Source organism: Lissotriton vulgaris, chromosome 2_1 (assembly GCF_964263255.1).
Source record: "Lissotriton vulgaris chromosome 2_1, aLisVul1.2, whole genome shotgun sequence".
Taxonomy (NCBI): Eukaryota; Metazoa; Chordata; class Amphibia; order Caudata; family Salamandridae; genus Lissotriton; species Lissotriton vulgaris.
Genome location: NC_141687.1, coordinates 1,064,557,949 through 1,064,575,296, shown reverse-complemented (window position 1 = coordinate 1,064,575,296; position 17,348 = coordinate 1,064,557,949). Strand labels below are relative to the sequence as shown.

At 44.1% G+C, this 17,348-nt stretch overlaps 1 protein-coding gene across 1 annotated transcript in view; it reads right to left on the bottom strand.

Annotated features, from left to right (window-relative positions):
• Positions 1-16,828, bottom strand: part of TMEM25 (transmembrane protein 25) — a 107,398-nt gene extending 90,570 nt beyond the window's left edge. Inside the window, exon 1 of the mRNA XM_086956705.1 lies at positions 16,689-16,828. The gene's annotated coding sequence lies outside the window, so the exon portion shown is untranslated. The remainder of the gene's footprint in view (positions 1-16,688) is intronic.
• Positions 16,829-17,348: the final 520 nt, after the last annotated feature.

Here is a 17,348-nt window from a genome sequence, read left to right as displayed (position 1 = left end):
CTGATTAGTGAGATAGAGGCCCCCCTTGGACAACATTCTACTGGAGTGTTGTAAGATTGTACTCCTCTGATTAGTGAGATAGAGGCCCCCCTTGGACAACATTCTACTGGAGTGTTGACGTAGGTGTCCAGATTATATTTATTCCTGGTTAGTGGAATAGATATTTGTTCTACAAGTTACCCCTTCCACTATTGCTGGAGTCCCAAAGGTAGGTGCGCCTGTATATAAACTCTGTGGGTATTACTGCATACCACACGAGAAATCCTAAACTCGGGTGCATATTTGCAGATTGGAGTACATTTCTATTAAAATGTGGAGGAGGATAAGAGAGGAGATTCTCTGGGCAGTTCCAGATGATTCATGTGTTTCATATTCAGACATCTCCCTCAGTTGGAATTATCTGTAGAGAGACAGAGAGAAGGGAGAATATAAGGAAAAGAAAAGGAAAACAGAGGTACAATTGAGTCAATACATAAAATGCACAATATTGTTCCAAGCCTAATATCATTACATTGAAATGACACATTTCATTCTTGCAGGTGGACATTGTATTCTTCGTCCATGTTGTGCCCTTTAGGATAACGGGTGCAAAGACTAATTATGTATTTCGATTCTTTTTGTCTTAATTTAAGTAGGCGGTTGCCTCCTCTGGGGCCTGTATTAACTTGCTCCAACACAAAATAAGTGAGTTTTTTGGGGTCAGAAAAGTGATGGCTCTCAAAATGACGTGCTATCGGGTACTGTTGGTCTAGGTTACTGATAGCTCTCGTGTGTTCCAACACTCTTTTTTTTGCCATGTGTGTCGTGCTACCTATGTATAATAGGTTGCACGGGCAGGACAGGGCATAGATGACAAAAGGTGTAGTACAGGTTAGGAATTGTTGGATTTGTTGCATCTTGTTGATGCTGGGATTCCAAAATTCCTTCCTCATGTGGCTATTGGCGCAGGCCTTACAGTGGCCACACGGAAAAAAGCCCGGTAGGTCAATGCCTCTAGAGACAGAAATGGTGCTGACGTCATTCTTAACCAATAGGTCCCTAAGAGTAGGTCCTCTCTTGTAAGTTATGTTGGGGCGTTTAGGTAAGCTGTCTCCTATTATGGGATCAGAGGTTAGCAAATTCCAATTCTTCACCAGGCTTTTTTGAATCTGTTTAGAATTCCCATTATAAGTGAGAATAACTCTGGTAATGTTGTCCTTTTCTACATCATCCTTGATCTTAGTCTCTAGTAACTTCTCCCTCTCAATCTCTGACACTTTTTTGCTAGCTTTCTTTATCACCCACAAAGGATAACCTCGTTGGAGGAATCTCTGTGTCATGATCTTCTCTTCTGTCAGGTAGTCTTTGTGTACACTGCAGTTCCTTTTTGCTCTGAGTAATTCCCCATAGGGGATACTCCACTTTAAATTTTCAGGGTGGTTGCTTTCTGCATGTAGCAGAGAGTTACCTGCCGTGGTTTTTCTGAATAGTACAGTTCTGATGGTGTTGTCTGTAATGCTGACTTTGGTATCAAGATACTCAACCTCATTTTCACTGATGTTACTTGTGAGTTTGATATTGCAATTGTTTTGATTTAGTTTATTGATAAAGTCAGTGGCCTCCGGTTTATTGCCTGACCAGATGACAAAAATGTCATCAATAAACCGAAGCCATACTTTAACTTTCAGAAAGTCATTTTGCATTTTAGTGTCATTCCTGATATCTGCCTCCCATGCTCCCATGAACAGGTTCGCCAGACTCGGCGCAAAAGAAGTACCCATCGCGGTGCCGTGGGTTTGCAAAAAGATCTCGTCATTAAAACAGAAGAAATTGTTTTCCAGGCAGTGTCTTATCATATCTAGCAGCATAGTAGTATGCCCTAGATATTTTATGTCTCTTTGTTTTAGGTATCTAGCGCATGCTTCCAATCCCTGGTTGTGCTCAATAATGGTGTAAAGGGCATTTACATCCATAGTTATAAGCAGATCTCCTCTGCTAATCTTAACTTGGTTGATCTTGTCAAGAAAATCCTTGGTATCTCTCACGTACGTGGGGAGATCCATGACAAAATCCCTCAAGAAATGGTCGATATAACGTGAGACATTCTCCAGAACACATCCCCTGGAAGAGATGATGGGTCTTCCAGGGGGATTGTCAATACATTTGTGCACCTTAGGGAGGAGGTACAGAATGGGCAACAAAGGATAATCTTTTTTAAGAAAACAATATTCTTCCCATTCTAGCCAGCCTCTGTCTTTCCATTCATTCAATTTGTCCCACATGTTTTTAATGCTGTTATTATATTCAGTTCGGTTAGTTTTTTTGTATGTCTGTCCATCATGAAGTTGACGTTCGGCTTCTGCCACATACATCTCTCTAGGCATTATCACGATATTTCCCCCTTTATCAGATGGACGAATGAGTATACTGGGGTCTTTAGCCAGATCTTGTACAGCCGTTCTTTGGGCCACCGTTAAGTTGTATTTAACTTTTTTCTTCTTTTTATTATTGATCTGGTTACTTCTACTCAGTTCCAGTAATTCATTGCCCACCTGGTCTTGAAATGAGTCAATGTTGTCATGGTTCATTTTGGGGGTGAATGTGGATTTTGGTTTAAAATCCGTGTCAGCGGCTTGATTGTGCTGAATTTCTAAAGCATCCAGTATTTTCCTGGCTTCAGTGCTAAGATTCATATCATCTTCAGTGGTATTCAGTTCATCAATGGCAACTAAGTTATCTATATCACCAATGATCATCTGTTCATTGTCAGTTTCAGTTTAATACAGGCCCCAGAGGAGGCAACCGCCTACTTAAATTAAGACAAAAAGAATCGAAATACATAATTAGTCTTTGCACCCGTTATCCTAAAGGGCACAACATGGACGAAGAATACAATGTCCACCTGCAAGAATGAAATGTGTCATTTCAATGTAATGATATTAGGCTTGGAACAATATTGTGCATTTTATGTATTGACTCAATTGTACCTCTGTTTTCCTTTTCTTTTCCTTATATTCTCCCTTCTCTCTGTCTCTCTACAGATAATTCCAACTGAGGGAGATGTCTGAATATGAAACACATGAATCATCTGGAACTGCCCAGAGAATCTCCTCTCTTATCCTCCTCCACATTTTAATAGAAATGTACTCCAATCTGCAAATATGCACCCGAGTTTAGGATTTCTCGTGTGGTATGCAGTAATACCCACAGAGTTTATATACAGGCGCACCTACCTTTGGGACTCCAGCAATAGTGGAAGGGGTAACTTGTAGAACAAATATCTATTCCACTAACCAGGAATAAATATAATCTGGACACCTACGTCAACACTCCAGTAGAATGTTGTCCAAGGGGGGCCTCTATCTCACTAATCAGAGGAGTACAATCTTACAACACTCCAGTAGAATGTTGTCCAAGGGGGGCCTCTATCTCACTAATCAGAGGAGTACAATCTTACTTTCCCCCCCAATCGCTATCATGTAGATAACATTTCTAGCGGCTATCTCGCCTCCAAACATACACTGTTCATTAACATGGGAGAGCGCATCCATATTCCCGCTGTGCGCTCTCTGTTCTATATACCGCACTAACATGCTAGTGTTTACCCCCGGTTGCCATGACAACTTTCCTTCATGACGCTCACTGGGAGGAGCCCCGGAACTTTAAAATATAAGTAGTTCACTTTCACATCCCTGTTATCATGGGGATTTAGGTCATGAGACGGTATTGTGTCCTTAACACGATGTCTTATATTTTCCTTTTCTTGACCTCGCATTAAGAACATCTTTAAAATTTCACGAAATCATGCGTGTTGTTTAAAGTATAACCCAAGTGGTAATGTTATTGTTTATTTCTTAATGCTCGAGTAGGATATTGATATTATTTATGCCTACTCTCGTAATAAGGGGCGATATTCATGTGGTTTACATAAGCTCAACATGGCCTCCTGTTTGACGCAAGGTTGAATGTATGCCATGGATCAAACATAACAAGTCCCTCGTTGGTGTCTAATGTGTAACTAACATAAATAATGTGTTGTAACTCGGGGCATATTGTGTGATCAAGCACTCTGTGGAGTGCGAAACGCGTCACGGTGAGATTTATGAAGCAATAAATCTTTTTCTTGGTAACCCTGGAGTTTGCTGAGTGATCCTTATCCGAGTGCACGAAAGGAACGCCGCTACATTTGCATATTGATCCCGGCTGCTCCGCCGGTTCGAGCCACACCCACGAAGGCGAGGGGTTGCAGCAGGAGCGCTGTCAAAGTGGAATATATATATATATATATATATATATATATATATATATATATATATATATATATATATATATATAGATAGATAGATATAGATATATATACATATATATATATACACATTCCCAAACGATGACCTCTTTCCAAGTCACATAACGAGGCGCACACTGGCAGATAATTAACCAAGTTTATTCACCACTCGACAAAACAACCGAAAGATGCGTTTTGGTTACACGCCTTTGTCAATGTCGGTAAGGTAAACGAAAATCACCATTTTTAAACTTAAAGAATAAACATGGAGAAAGTAAAAGCAACACGTATGGCTCCTAATAGACATAAAGAAAGGGTTACACTGAGACATAAGGAAATTCATTGTTCCTCCATCGCAGACATCTTTGTATAGGTACTGTTAATCATGTTGCTGTTCGACTTCATGTGGGCATAGTCAATGTACTTGTCCTATTTCATGTCTTAGTCCCAGAATATATACAATGAAAAACACGATGTTATGTTATTATCATGCACATTTTTAAACCAAGCGTTCCTGAGTTTATTACAATCATGCCCTGAATGGGCAAACCCAACTTGATTTGACTTAGATCTATCTTCATGATAATTAATTTCTGTATTTTTCAAATATTTCAAAATAGTTTAAAAAACATATAAAACAAAACGTGATAGGTTATATCCTCTATGTTCTATACAAGTGTCTCAATTCTATGTATTTGGACCTATTCTCCTTTCTTCCCCCTACAAAACTGTAAATGACTTTATTTTGGAAAGGAAATGTATATAATCTCACCTGTACTTTTAAAGTCAAATTGACCTAAATAAAGTTTTCTATTGATTGATTGATTAATTGATAAAAAACAAAACATAGCGTTATGCTTGTATAAGGAACGTTCCTCTTCAGGCCAGGCCCGCATGTCAGATGCCAATGAGTTTTGATATATATATATATATATATATATATATATATATATATATATATATATATATATATATATATATATATATATATATATATATACCTACTGGCAGTCGCCAGTAGGTATATATAGTTAGGATTTTTTCTCTATGGGACTTTTGAAAATTCTATGTCTAATAACTTTGGCGTTTGTGGACGGAATCGGCTGAAATGTTCAGGAAAATGGCACATTTTGTTTCTGAGCAGCCCCTGAAAATTTGGGGGGGTTTTGTCAAGGGGGGGCCGAGAAAAAAGGGGGGTCCCAAAACGCGTTTTTCCCATTCATTTTTCCATAGGGCGGTTGGCCTCACTTTTAGCTCGAACAGCTGAATGGATTTGCACGAAACTTGGCAAAATTGTAGGGACTGTTAGCCCGATGTGCCTTTGCTAGGTCTCAATATATGTGCTCCAGTGGATTTTGAGAAATTAACGTTTTAAAAAACAGATATATCTGTGACAGCGTCCCGGGTAGCGCTCCGGTTCGCGTACTTTTCGCGTAACGGAACTTTGCGAAGCGAAGCTGATTGGCTCTCCGGTGTCTGTCAACATTCTAAACAGTCCGGAACTGCCGCCATCTTGTCTCTCGGTAGGATCGAGAGACAAGCGGAGGAGAAAAACAAAGGGGGAATTTAATGAAAGGGGGCAAGGTAGACCCCTCTTGACCCCCTAGGAATGATGTTGGAGTTATTAAAGGGTCCCGTGGGGCAAATAAAAAAAATTAGATTTTTCGCGGTAGAAGCGCTTCCCGGTTCACGAACCGGGTCGCGAACCGGTAGCGAAACGGGAATTCACCATTTTGTGTTTCGTTTAAATTAAATTACAAGATGGAGGAAAAACAATGTGGGAAATGGGTGTAAGGGGGTACGGGAGATGAAACCTGACCCCCTATGTTTTCTGAGGGTGGCTGAGGATGCTCATATATGTTAATACATGTCTTCCAGCGGCTGCGCGTGAGCGTTTTTTTTAAATTTTGCTGCGTGACGTCTGTTAACGTTCGATTCGAAGGAAATCAGGAAGTGTTGACCGCCATTTTGTCACTGCGAGTGAATATATTGTTAAAAATAATTGTTATAAATTAATCCGTATTGATAAACATTGTCTGCGCCATCTTGCCTTTTTTCCAATGCCACACTTTTGTCGTGCACGGCAGCCATTTTAGATGCCTTGACCAGACCCACTCTCTGCACGCCGCCGATCCTCAGCATGGCTCCCCACCCTCGCAAGCATCTCCCCCACGCACTGGTCACCCACGCTCTCTCTCTCATGCATGGGCCATAAACCTCCTGCCATCTGCGCTGCTCTTCCCTGAGAATCACACCCTGTGCCCGCCCAACACCTCCCTTTCACCCTATTCACTACCGCACCCTCTGACACTCCTCTTCCTCTGTGTCCGATTGTCCAGGCCGGTCCCAGGCTATCACCTAGCCCTGTGGATGTAGTTTATGGCCCCAACTGTAAAGAATCACCCCTCTTCAAAGGAGTTACAGTAGATCAAGGCCCCCACCCCATGAGATCCGTCACACCACACGCGTTCCTACTATCTGATAACGATCCTGTATTGTGATTGGGGAGGTGATTCTCACTGTAAGGGTGTGTGGGACTAAGCCTGAAGCGGAAGATTCCAGGGATGCCTTTTTGTACATCAAAGTCTTCACAATTATGTGTCACATTAAAAATATATAGCACTCCAACAAAGTAGTAGGATTATAACACTTTAATAACTTATAAATATATACAACGCTCCAACAAAGTAAACACGTTAAAAAAAAACATTTTAAACAACTATTTACATGGCAGCCTGCTGCAGCATCCATCTCAAAGCAACAATGGGCTGCTTTGGTTTGTCTTTTAGTCGGCAAAATCCGTCGGCCTGTGAAGTGGCGTCAGTAGCGGACCGTTGTGCGAATAGGCCGAAGAAAGCACAAGGCGCCGAGATCAGGACGGCACCGATGTGGTGTCCAGCAAGTTGCCGCACTGGTCTGGCCATCCTACAATGTTGCGCCGAAAAACGGCGTGGGGCGCCCCGGGGGGGGAGGCGGCGCGAACGGGCCTCCCCAGGTGGAGGCTCCTCAGCTGCAGTGGGGCACCCCTTGGCATCCAACTGAGTTGCGCCCGCTCTTGCGACACAGTACCTCGCTCGGCCAGCTGAATTGCGCCTGCTCTTGCTATTACAGCGCCTCACCCGCCATCCAGCTGAGTTGCGCCCACTCTTGCGGTGCAGCGATAGGCGGCTGCCACAGGACTCTCAAAATGGCGGCCGGCTCTTCGGATTTGGGCCTGGTCCACTAAAATGGCCCTGGGACACATTTGAACTCGGACATTTGCCTGCTAGGGCATGGGCCCCATTCCCGAAAGCGTCCCCTCAGCCTTGAAGATTCTACAAAAGTCATCGGGCCCCCGACTCCCGCAGGCTTCCGGTGGGGAGCGGCTGTCATGATTGCTTGCGGAATGGCCACGACGGAGCCACGAGATGGTGGTGCTCTCATGCTGACGCCAGCTTCAGACTGAAACATCCAGAAACACTGTAGACTACCAATTCGATGACTTCCGGTGGAGCCCCAACGTGACCTGGTAGAGAAGAACTTGCCCTCCCCTCTTTGACTGAAGGTTCTTGTTGCCTGTCCCTTCTGTTGTCATTTAACAGAACTTTTTTGACTGCTGAAAGGGTTTCTGTTCCGACCGCTGGTTGGTGGAGACATTTTGACTATATTCTGGACCTGCGTTGTCGCGTAATGCGTCATATGACGCGCTGCGTTAGAGCAACGCGTAACGTAAGCATAACAGGCCATGTGACTTGTTAATAAAACTTTTCATTGGTTCATTTTACTTTTGTTTTTCTAATGATGGATGGCTTGGTCATATGACCTGAAAATAACACTTTTCATTGGTTTAGAACATTTTTTTTTTCCCAAATGATGAAAGCCCCACCTTTTTTTTTCTCACTCTGACTTGTAAAGCAAAGGACCCAAATGCATTTACAGTTTATCACTAACAATGTTCCAGGCTAATGTATTTTCCCGGGAAATTTACAACTGTCCTGCAAGTAAAATATTCCTATTTCAAGAAAAAGGGCGTTTCTTCGTCCCATGAGGGAGCCGTTGAACAAAAGAGACTCGACCTGCTGTCTTAGTCGCTGATAGGCATGAATATCGGATTCTTATCGATCACTTTATGTTGCAGGAGTGGAAAACACAACAGCCCTTGACCATTTATCTTTACTGCTTTCCTGCGTATTATACCTTTTAACAGTCATGTAATCGGGCTGCTTTTTATTTTACTTGCCTTTTAATGATTCGAAAACAGTGGCTATTATTCAAAACTTTACCAATCTAGGTACTACTACCATGTTTTGTTTTAAAAACCTTTATTGTGAAAATGTCAGTATGCAAATACGGGCCTATAACCACGTGGGCCGGCCACGGAGCAAACTGTAATCGTATATGATGAGGGGACATTTACACTGTAGAAGAACGTAACGGGCGGGCCATTAGGTTGCAAGAACTAAGGTGTCTAACAGTTGCGGAATCGGTGGACGTACATTTTATAATTAAAGTATGACAGGGCCAGTTACAATAAAATTATCTAGATATACATTTGCGGGCAAGTACCATGGGTGACGTTAATTCAAAATTTCAATAGTACAGTAATCAATAACACATCAGAACTTAATATCAATAGGGATGTCCAAATGTTCAATCAGTACTCGTCCCCGCCCGCCATGTGCTTCAAAACTGCATACGTATCTCGTGATATCAAGGCTGGGCAACCAGTACACAAGAAGGAGTTACGAGTCCCATTTATACCGGCGCCATTTTGGGCGAGGCCTGGCAGGTCCAGGATATAGTCAAAATGTCTCCACCAACCAGCGGTCGGACCAGAACCCCTTTCGGCAGTCCAAAATGTTCCGTTAAATGACAACAGAAGAGATAGGCAACAAGAACCATCAGTCAAAAGAGGGGACGCTTTCGGGAATGGGTCCCATGCCCTAGCAGGCAAGCGTCCGAGTTCCAAGGTGTCCCAGGGCCATTTTAGTGGACCAGGCCCAAATCCAAAGAGCCGGCCGCCATTTTGAGAGTCCTGTTGCAGCCGCCTATCGCTGCACCGCAAGAGTGGGCGCAATTCAGCTGGATGGTGGGCGAGACGCTGTAGCCGCAAGAGCGGGCCCAACTCAGCTGGATGGCGGGTGAGGCACTGTGCCGCAAGAGCGGGCGCAATTCAGCTGGATGGTGGGTGAGGCACTGTGCCGCAAGAGCAGGCGCAACTCAGCTGGATGGCGGGTGAGGCACTGTGCCGCAAGAGCGGGCGCAATTCAGCTGGATGGTGGGTGATGCACTGTGCCGCAAGAGCGTGCGAAACTCAGCTGGATGGAGGGTGAGGCACTGCGCCGCAAGAGCGGGCGGAACTCAGCTGGATGGCGGGTGAGGCACTGTGCCGCAAGAGCGGGCGGAACTTAGCTGGATGGCGGGTGAGGCACTGTAGCCGCAAGTGCGGGCGCAACTCAGCTGGATAGCGAGTGAAACGCCAAGGGGCGCCCCACTGCAGCTGAGGAGCCTCCACCTGGGGAGGCAGGAGAGGCCCGTTCGCGCCGCCCCCCCCCCCCCACCCCCGGGGCACCCCAGCCGTCTTTCGGCGCAGCATTGTAGGATGGCCAGACCAGTACAGAAACTTGCTGGACACCACCTCGGTGCCATCCGGATCTCAGCGCGTTGTGCTGCCTTCGGCCTACTGTAGCCGCAAGTGCGGGCGCAACTCAGCTGGATAGCGAGTGAAACGCCAAGGGGCGCCCCACTGCAGCTGAGGTGCCTCCATTCCGCGAGCAATCATGGCAGTCGCTCCCCACCGGAAGTCTGCGGGAGTCGGGGTCCCGGTGACTGTTGTAGAATCTTCAAGGCTGAGGGGGGGTTTTTGGGAATGGGGCCCATGCCCAGAGCCATCCTTGCAGGCCGGGCCCAGGTCTGTGGAGCCGACCTTCCTTTCGTGTGTTCCGTGGTAGCCGCCTGTCGCTGTACCGCAAGATTGGGTGCAATTCCGTTGGATGGCGGGTGAGACGTTGTAATAGCAAAAGCAGGCGCAATTCAGCTGTCCGAGCGAGGCACTGTGTCGCAAGAGCGGGCGCAAGTCAGCTGGTCGAGTGAAGCGGTGGGGTGTAGCTGAGAAACCTCCACCTGGGGAGGTGGGGGAGGCTCGTTCGCGCCGCCTCTCCCTTCTAGTGCACCCCACGCCGTCTCCTGGCGCAGGTATATGTGATGGTCGGACCAGGGCACCGCAGGACGTGTCTTCAGGTCAAACGGATTGTGGGACAAGGTGTGGAGCAGGCGCAATTAAGCTGGCCGAGGGAGGCACTGTTCCGGAAGAGCGGGCGCAAGTCAGCTGGTTGCGTGAAGCGCTGGGGTGTAGCTGAGAAACCTCTACCTGGGGAGGTGGGGGAGGCTCGTTCGCGCCGCCTCTCCCTTCTAGTGCACCCCACGCCATCTCCTGGCGCAGGAATATGTGATGCTCGGACTAGGGCACCGCAGGACGTGTCTTCTGGTCAAACGGATTGTGGGACAAGGTCCAGAATGGAAGAGTCACTAAAAGGCAAAAAGTTCCGCCTGACCCCGGGAGCCGGCCGCCTATGTCGGGGGCGATCTTAGGCCACATCAGGGCAACAAGACTTGAGGAGGGGGCAGGAGAAATCCCGGAAATGGATTTGATTTTGAGCCCCAAATACAAGGCTTGTTTGGATCGATGTTGCAGCAGGCTGCCATGTAAATAGTTATTTAATAAAACATTTTACCCTGTTACTTGTTGATTTTGAGCCCCAAATACAAAGGCTTGTTTGGATCGATGTTGCAGCAGGCTGCCATGTAAATAGTTATTTAATAAAACGTTTTACCCTGTTACTTTGCTGGTGTGTTGTATATATTTATAATATTTGCATAGGGTTTGTCGTTATTTTGGGCGGGGTGGGCGGCGGAGCCGAGCTGTCTTGCAGCCATCATGGTGTCGAGCTCAGTTCATCTCACTAGTTTTGTATTTCTCATGAGGGGTTGTTCCTAATGTTTCTATTTTAGCGAGGTTAAAAAGAGATCCCATTAGTGGCCTACTGATTTTGTTTGATTCCTTTTGTTTTTTTAACGATTTTTCACTATCTGCAAAGACTAAACAGACTATTGCGACTCTGTGCTTGTTTGTAAATAGAGAATGAACCAAAGAGAACCAATTCTAAAACAGTAAATGCTTGGATAACAATCAATCAAATGGAGAGAGAAGCAGGCACGACAGATTACAACGGGGGCAAAGGCCTGCGTTACCTACCCTTCACTATCTGCAAAGAGAGAATACTCCTAAAAGAAAAGAGGGGGGGGGCAGCGTTCAAAGCACATCAGCGTGCATAAACACGAAAATGTTTTTACCTATCACGTACTTGACATTTTAAAGCTTTTGATATTTGCTATTAAAAAACCATTGAAATTCACTGAAAAAACCATAGGTTATAGACCATATATAGTTAGGAATTAGCATTTACAAAACCTTGAAAATTCACTGAAAAAACCATGGGTTATAGACCATATATAGTCAGGGATTAGCATTTACAAAACCTTATTTTACTCGCACAAAACCATTGAAATTCCATATATAGTTAGTTGCACTAACTATATATCGCGCACCCGCAATCCACTGCTGATGATGTCACATATTACATCATTCATGACATGGTCAGTGACATCACTGATGACATCACTGATGACATCTCAAATTACATCACTGACGACATCACTGATGACATCATTCATGTGATAATACGATGAACCTCTTCAGACTCTAATATAACCTTTGATACACTCAGTGTAAACAGACACTTACAGACTGTCACTCATCCATGGAGTTACTCACACACCTAGTCAGTCATGCAAAGAATCAATCACACCTCCATTTCCTCAACTATACAGTTATATACACCTTACTTATTCAAACATATTCGAACACATATTTACTCTCTTATACAATCACTAATACAAGTTCACAATGATCCATACAGCCACTCACACATTCACTGGCTCTTATGCACAGTAATTTATATATGTCAACTCTCACATGTACTGTGTTTTACATATGTACTTACTTTGACATGTAGCACTGAGATAACCATTCACTCACCAATACACTCATGCACACAGTCAACCGCCTATACAGCTGTTTCCACATGCACTTTTGAACTCATACATCTAGTGAATCAACTGCTCACACATCTATGCACAGCCACCCACACACACACTCAGTCTCCCATACAAATACTTGGGCAACAAATCAATAACCCATATAGTTACTCACAGTTCACAGTTCAATCTTTATTTCGGCATGAATACCATAAAAGAACAAATACATTGATACAATAAAACATTTATTTTAAAATGCACAACATGCTATATAAATTCATTCGATTTTCATGTCGATTCTAAAATCAAGGGTCAAGATGTTTAAAACATTCATAATAGCTATTCAAACTCAGTGAAGACAGTTATGGGCGACAGGAATAGAATTTCATCAATTAATCCTCAATTATTACTAAGCAGCAATTTTGGCATATCAACATTTTACAATTTATAACCCAATTTTCTTCTTTGGAAAAAGATACTATGCAAGAATCTGCTAACGCTAAATACAATAGGTTGGCTAGTATTAGACAAGAGAATCCTTAGAGCCTGAGAACATGATCTTACACCTAATGTTAAACATATTGGTTTAATCCATCTTTTTCTAGCCTGGGCATATGTTGGGCAGAAGAAGAGGATATGTAACTCATTTTCTTTTTGATTACATCCACACATGGTGCATAATTCATCCTCTGCATGATTCTCCGAGTTTACACCACCAGACCAACGAGCCAGTGTTGAACCGATTTGGAGATTACCATATCTGAATTTCAGAAATAGGGTCTTTGCTAATGGTGGTTCTATTTCATCCAAAAAGGTCTCGAAGAATGGATCATCTTTAAAGGTAAGAAATCTTGTTACAAGTGACCCACTAGATGAAGCGTTTTTGATCATATCCGTAATATACAACCAGAAGCACTTTTTTACCATAGTTTTTGAATGTGGTGGAAGTAGATCTGCATGTTCCCAGTAATGCGACAGACCTAGTAAGGTAAGCCAGAATTTAACATGTTTAAACCAGGATATCACCTTGAAGCTGTCAAGCTCCATGATTTCTATTAACCCATTTTTGTATACTTGCAGCTCGGGTACACGCCACAGCCTGATCCATAACAGTAAGGGACGTAGAATGATATGATGGTCCGTTCTACGAAAGTTTAGATCAAGCTGAAGTGGGACCAGAGGAGTACTTCTAGGGACTCTGACCAGACTTCTCAAGAAGTTATTGTCCAAGACCCTGAAAGCATCTTTGGACCCTGGGCCCCAAATTTCTGAACCGTATAATACTGCAGGTTGAACCTTAAATTTAAAAAGTTCAACTGCAGGAGACACGGCCTTACTGGTACTTTGGCCTTGCTCTCTAAGAATGGGTTTTGTGTTCTGGCTAAACATCATCTTACATTTTTCCAATTGGGCTTTCCATGTAAAATTGGAGTCTAATGTTACCCCCAGATATCCAAAATGCGGGACTGATTCCAGTTTTGATCCATTTAAAGTTAGACAGCCCTTGTCAATTTTAGTTGGATTTAGGACCATACACTTTGTCTTTTTCCCATTTATCTCCAATCCTTTCTTGTTGCAGTAATCGTTAAAGGAATTTAAGAGAGCCTGGAGACCTTTTTTTGTCTGGGAAATCAGAATGGTATCGTCCGCAAACAATAGGGAAGTAACTTTTTCGCCATTCAACTTGGGAGAGTCGTTTTTACATCCCTCCAAGTGTAAAGGAATGTCATTCACAAATAGCGAAAACAGTGTGGGGGCCAGTACACACCCCTGGCGCACACCACGTTCGATTGGGATTTTTGGGGTTAGTTCGCCTTTTGGGCCCCACCGCACTCTGGCAAAGTTACCTCTATGGAGCTCTTTTATTTGCGCTATCAGGGTGGGTGGCATCCCTACTAAGCTTAATGTTTCCCACAATAAATTACGTGGAACTAAATCGAACGCCGCCCTTAAGTCGACGAACGCAACATGTAGTTGTCCCTTTTTAATCTTGATGTATTTCCAATAAAGGCAACAAAAGCGGAAAATTTGATCAATTGTACTAACTTTGGATCTGAATCCCGCTTGGTATCTGGACAAAATTGCCTTTTCATCCAGCCAATCATTAACACGAAATAGGATATGTCTTGTGTAGATTTTTTGTAGTATATCCATTAGGCTTATTGGACGATAATTTGAGGGGTCCATCCTGTCACCTTTCTTATAAATTAAAACAATTTCAGCCCCCTTCCAGCTCTCTGGGAAGTCTAGATTCCATATAGTTACTCATATAGCTACTGATCAACACATGCAGCAGTTTACAGAACAACAGACATAATGATGCACAAATTAAGACAGTTTAGTCACTAACCCATGCACTCAGTGAGACACATTTAATCACTCACGCATACAGTCAGTCGTGCACCTACTAAATCCTTCATCCAGACACTTATACATCCACTCATTCTTCAATATGTAAGACATATTTTAACTTTACAGAAACATACAGTCACTGGATGAGGACATCAGTGATGTCATCAGTGATGTCACTGACCATGTCATGAATGATGTAATATGTGACATCATCAGCAGTGGATTGCGGGTGCGCGATATATAGTTAGTGCAACTAACTATATATGGAATTTCAATGGTTTTGTACGAGTAAAATAAGGTTTTGTAAATGCTAATCCCTAACTATATATGGTCTATAACCCATGGTTTTTTCAGTGAAATTTCAAGGTTTTGTAAATGCTAATTCCTAACTATATATGGTCTATAGGTCTATAACCCATGTTTTTTTCAGTGAATATATATATATATATATATATATATATATATATATATATATATATATATATATATATATATATATATATATCAAAACCCTTTGGCACCCGACATGCTGGGCTGGCCTGAAAGAGAAAAGTTCCTTATACAAGCATGGTAAGGGGGGAATAAGGGTCACCATTTGCGGGTTCATCCTTCGTCTCCAACTGCAGAGACTTTTGACTAAAACCTTGTGCTCGAGAGTGTTGACTTCCCTAGGTAGGTCTAGAAAAACTAGGTATCCCTATTATTTACAGTGAATGTCCAGTCTTAGTGCCCCAGAGCTCTGCATGCAGGCAGGAGAAGGGTAGGCAGACTGTTTCCCTTCAATGTATGTTTGCAGTTGACCCACAGCTTCACTTGCAAGCACCAGAGTCGAATATGTTGGCAAGTACGCGTTGAACAACTTTTGCCTGGGCCTTTTATGCTTCAGAGCTCCAATAATTGAGTACCATTCAATTAGTAACTGTGAATTTTAAAATACCTGGCTACTCTATGGGTTAAGTGCGGTATAGAATGTTAATATTTTAATAAATATTCTGATCTGAGAAAACACATGACTTCAAATAAAAACTTTGTAAACAATGAGACATTATTATTTTTAAAAAAAGACAAAATATTTAAGTATATTGGTCGGCTCTGTGTTCACATGATCGAGAAAAATGTTCCCTCCCCCCCACACACAAAAATAAAAAACAAATAGAGAGCACTCTTTAGTGTAACCTTTAGTGTACCGGTGCACGTTGTTTCCACTATAAAGATACGAATCCGAAGAACACTAATACAGACATTCCTATAGCGCTTAGACGCAGAGTAATCTGGAGCTTGCATGGTACTGTTGAGGGGTAGTGTGGTGGGGGGTGATGCTGCACCTAATAGTACATCTACAACTATCGTATTGACAACTGCAGTGACGCTAAAAAGAACGCCATCGGTGAAGTCAGGATTGGACGGTAATAATGCAATTACTTGTATTGGTAGCCTTAGTACTAATACTCATATTTATAGAAGTTTTCAGCGCTTGCTGGTGACGCAGGGCCAGCACGACAACACAGTAAAGAGAAATTCAGGGAAGGTAAGAGAGGCAAAGGCGAGTTTCGGGGTGCAAGGGTGCGTGCGTTTGTAGGGGGAATTTCACAGCTATTGAGGGTGCCCAGGAAAAGGTGCCTCGGGGGAGCATAGGACTCCGCCCACCCAATGTGGCTGAACTAGCCTTACCCCCCCCCCCCCCCCCCCCACAAACACACACACCCACAACACACGACCACACACACACTTCTGAGGTAAGTAAGGAGGGGCACCTCCGTTCTTGGAGAATGAGGCCCAGGAGGCGCTGTAACGCCCCCCACCCCCCCCCCAAAAAAAAAAAGAGTGCGGAGGAGGGCACCAGGTAGCGGAGGCAGCGTGGGTACCGCGAAGAGATACTGGCCCGAGAGGATGGATGTCTGGGGTGGTTCAGACGGAGCAGGGGCATGGCGGCCTCCGCCGAGGATGTAGTGGCGGCGGAGCATTCCCCCACCCGGGCCCCGGAGATGCGGCTCACCTGCGCCGGGGGGCTCGGGGTCCTCTTTGATCTTTCCTGGGAGGCGGGGCGGGCTCACGAGCCGGGGGCGGACCCAGGAACCGGAGGGAGGTTTGGAGGGGAGCGCGCTTGGCAGCAGCACTAGCCGGATGGTATTGACTGCAGCACTGCAGGGACTGTCAGCCTCCCTGAGCAATTCAAGCCAGAGGAAGGCACATTAACTAGAAACGGCAGTTAACGACAACGTACGTTAATGGGCACTGGTTCTTCAAGGGCACTAGCCATTACTTCATCATTGGGCACGAATACAACCAGGGTTTGGAAACACCACCTCCTCTTCCTTTGCAAGGGCCTCAAAAGAACAGCAGCTCCCCAACTTAAACGTCAAATTGACCTCCAGAAGCTATTGCATAGAGGTAGGCGAGCCGAGCCACAGCCGAGCCAAGCCCTGAGCATATTTGCTCTGAAAATCATACAAAAAATAACACTTAAAATATGATAAAAGTCTCTTCAAAATCCCAAAAAGTGCATTTCTTTAACACATCGAAGCTTTGACATCATTAGGGCACATTATAGCACTGTACTGAGGAGTACTTATTAACCCTTTCGCTGCCAGTCCCCCCCCCCCCCCCCCCTCCTCCAGTGCCCCACCCATTTTTGCTATTTGGGGTAGTTCACGTT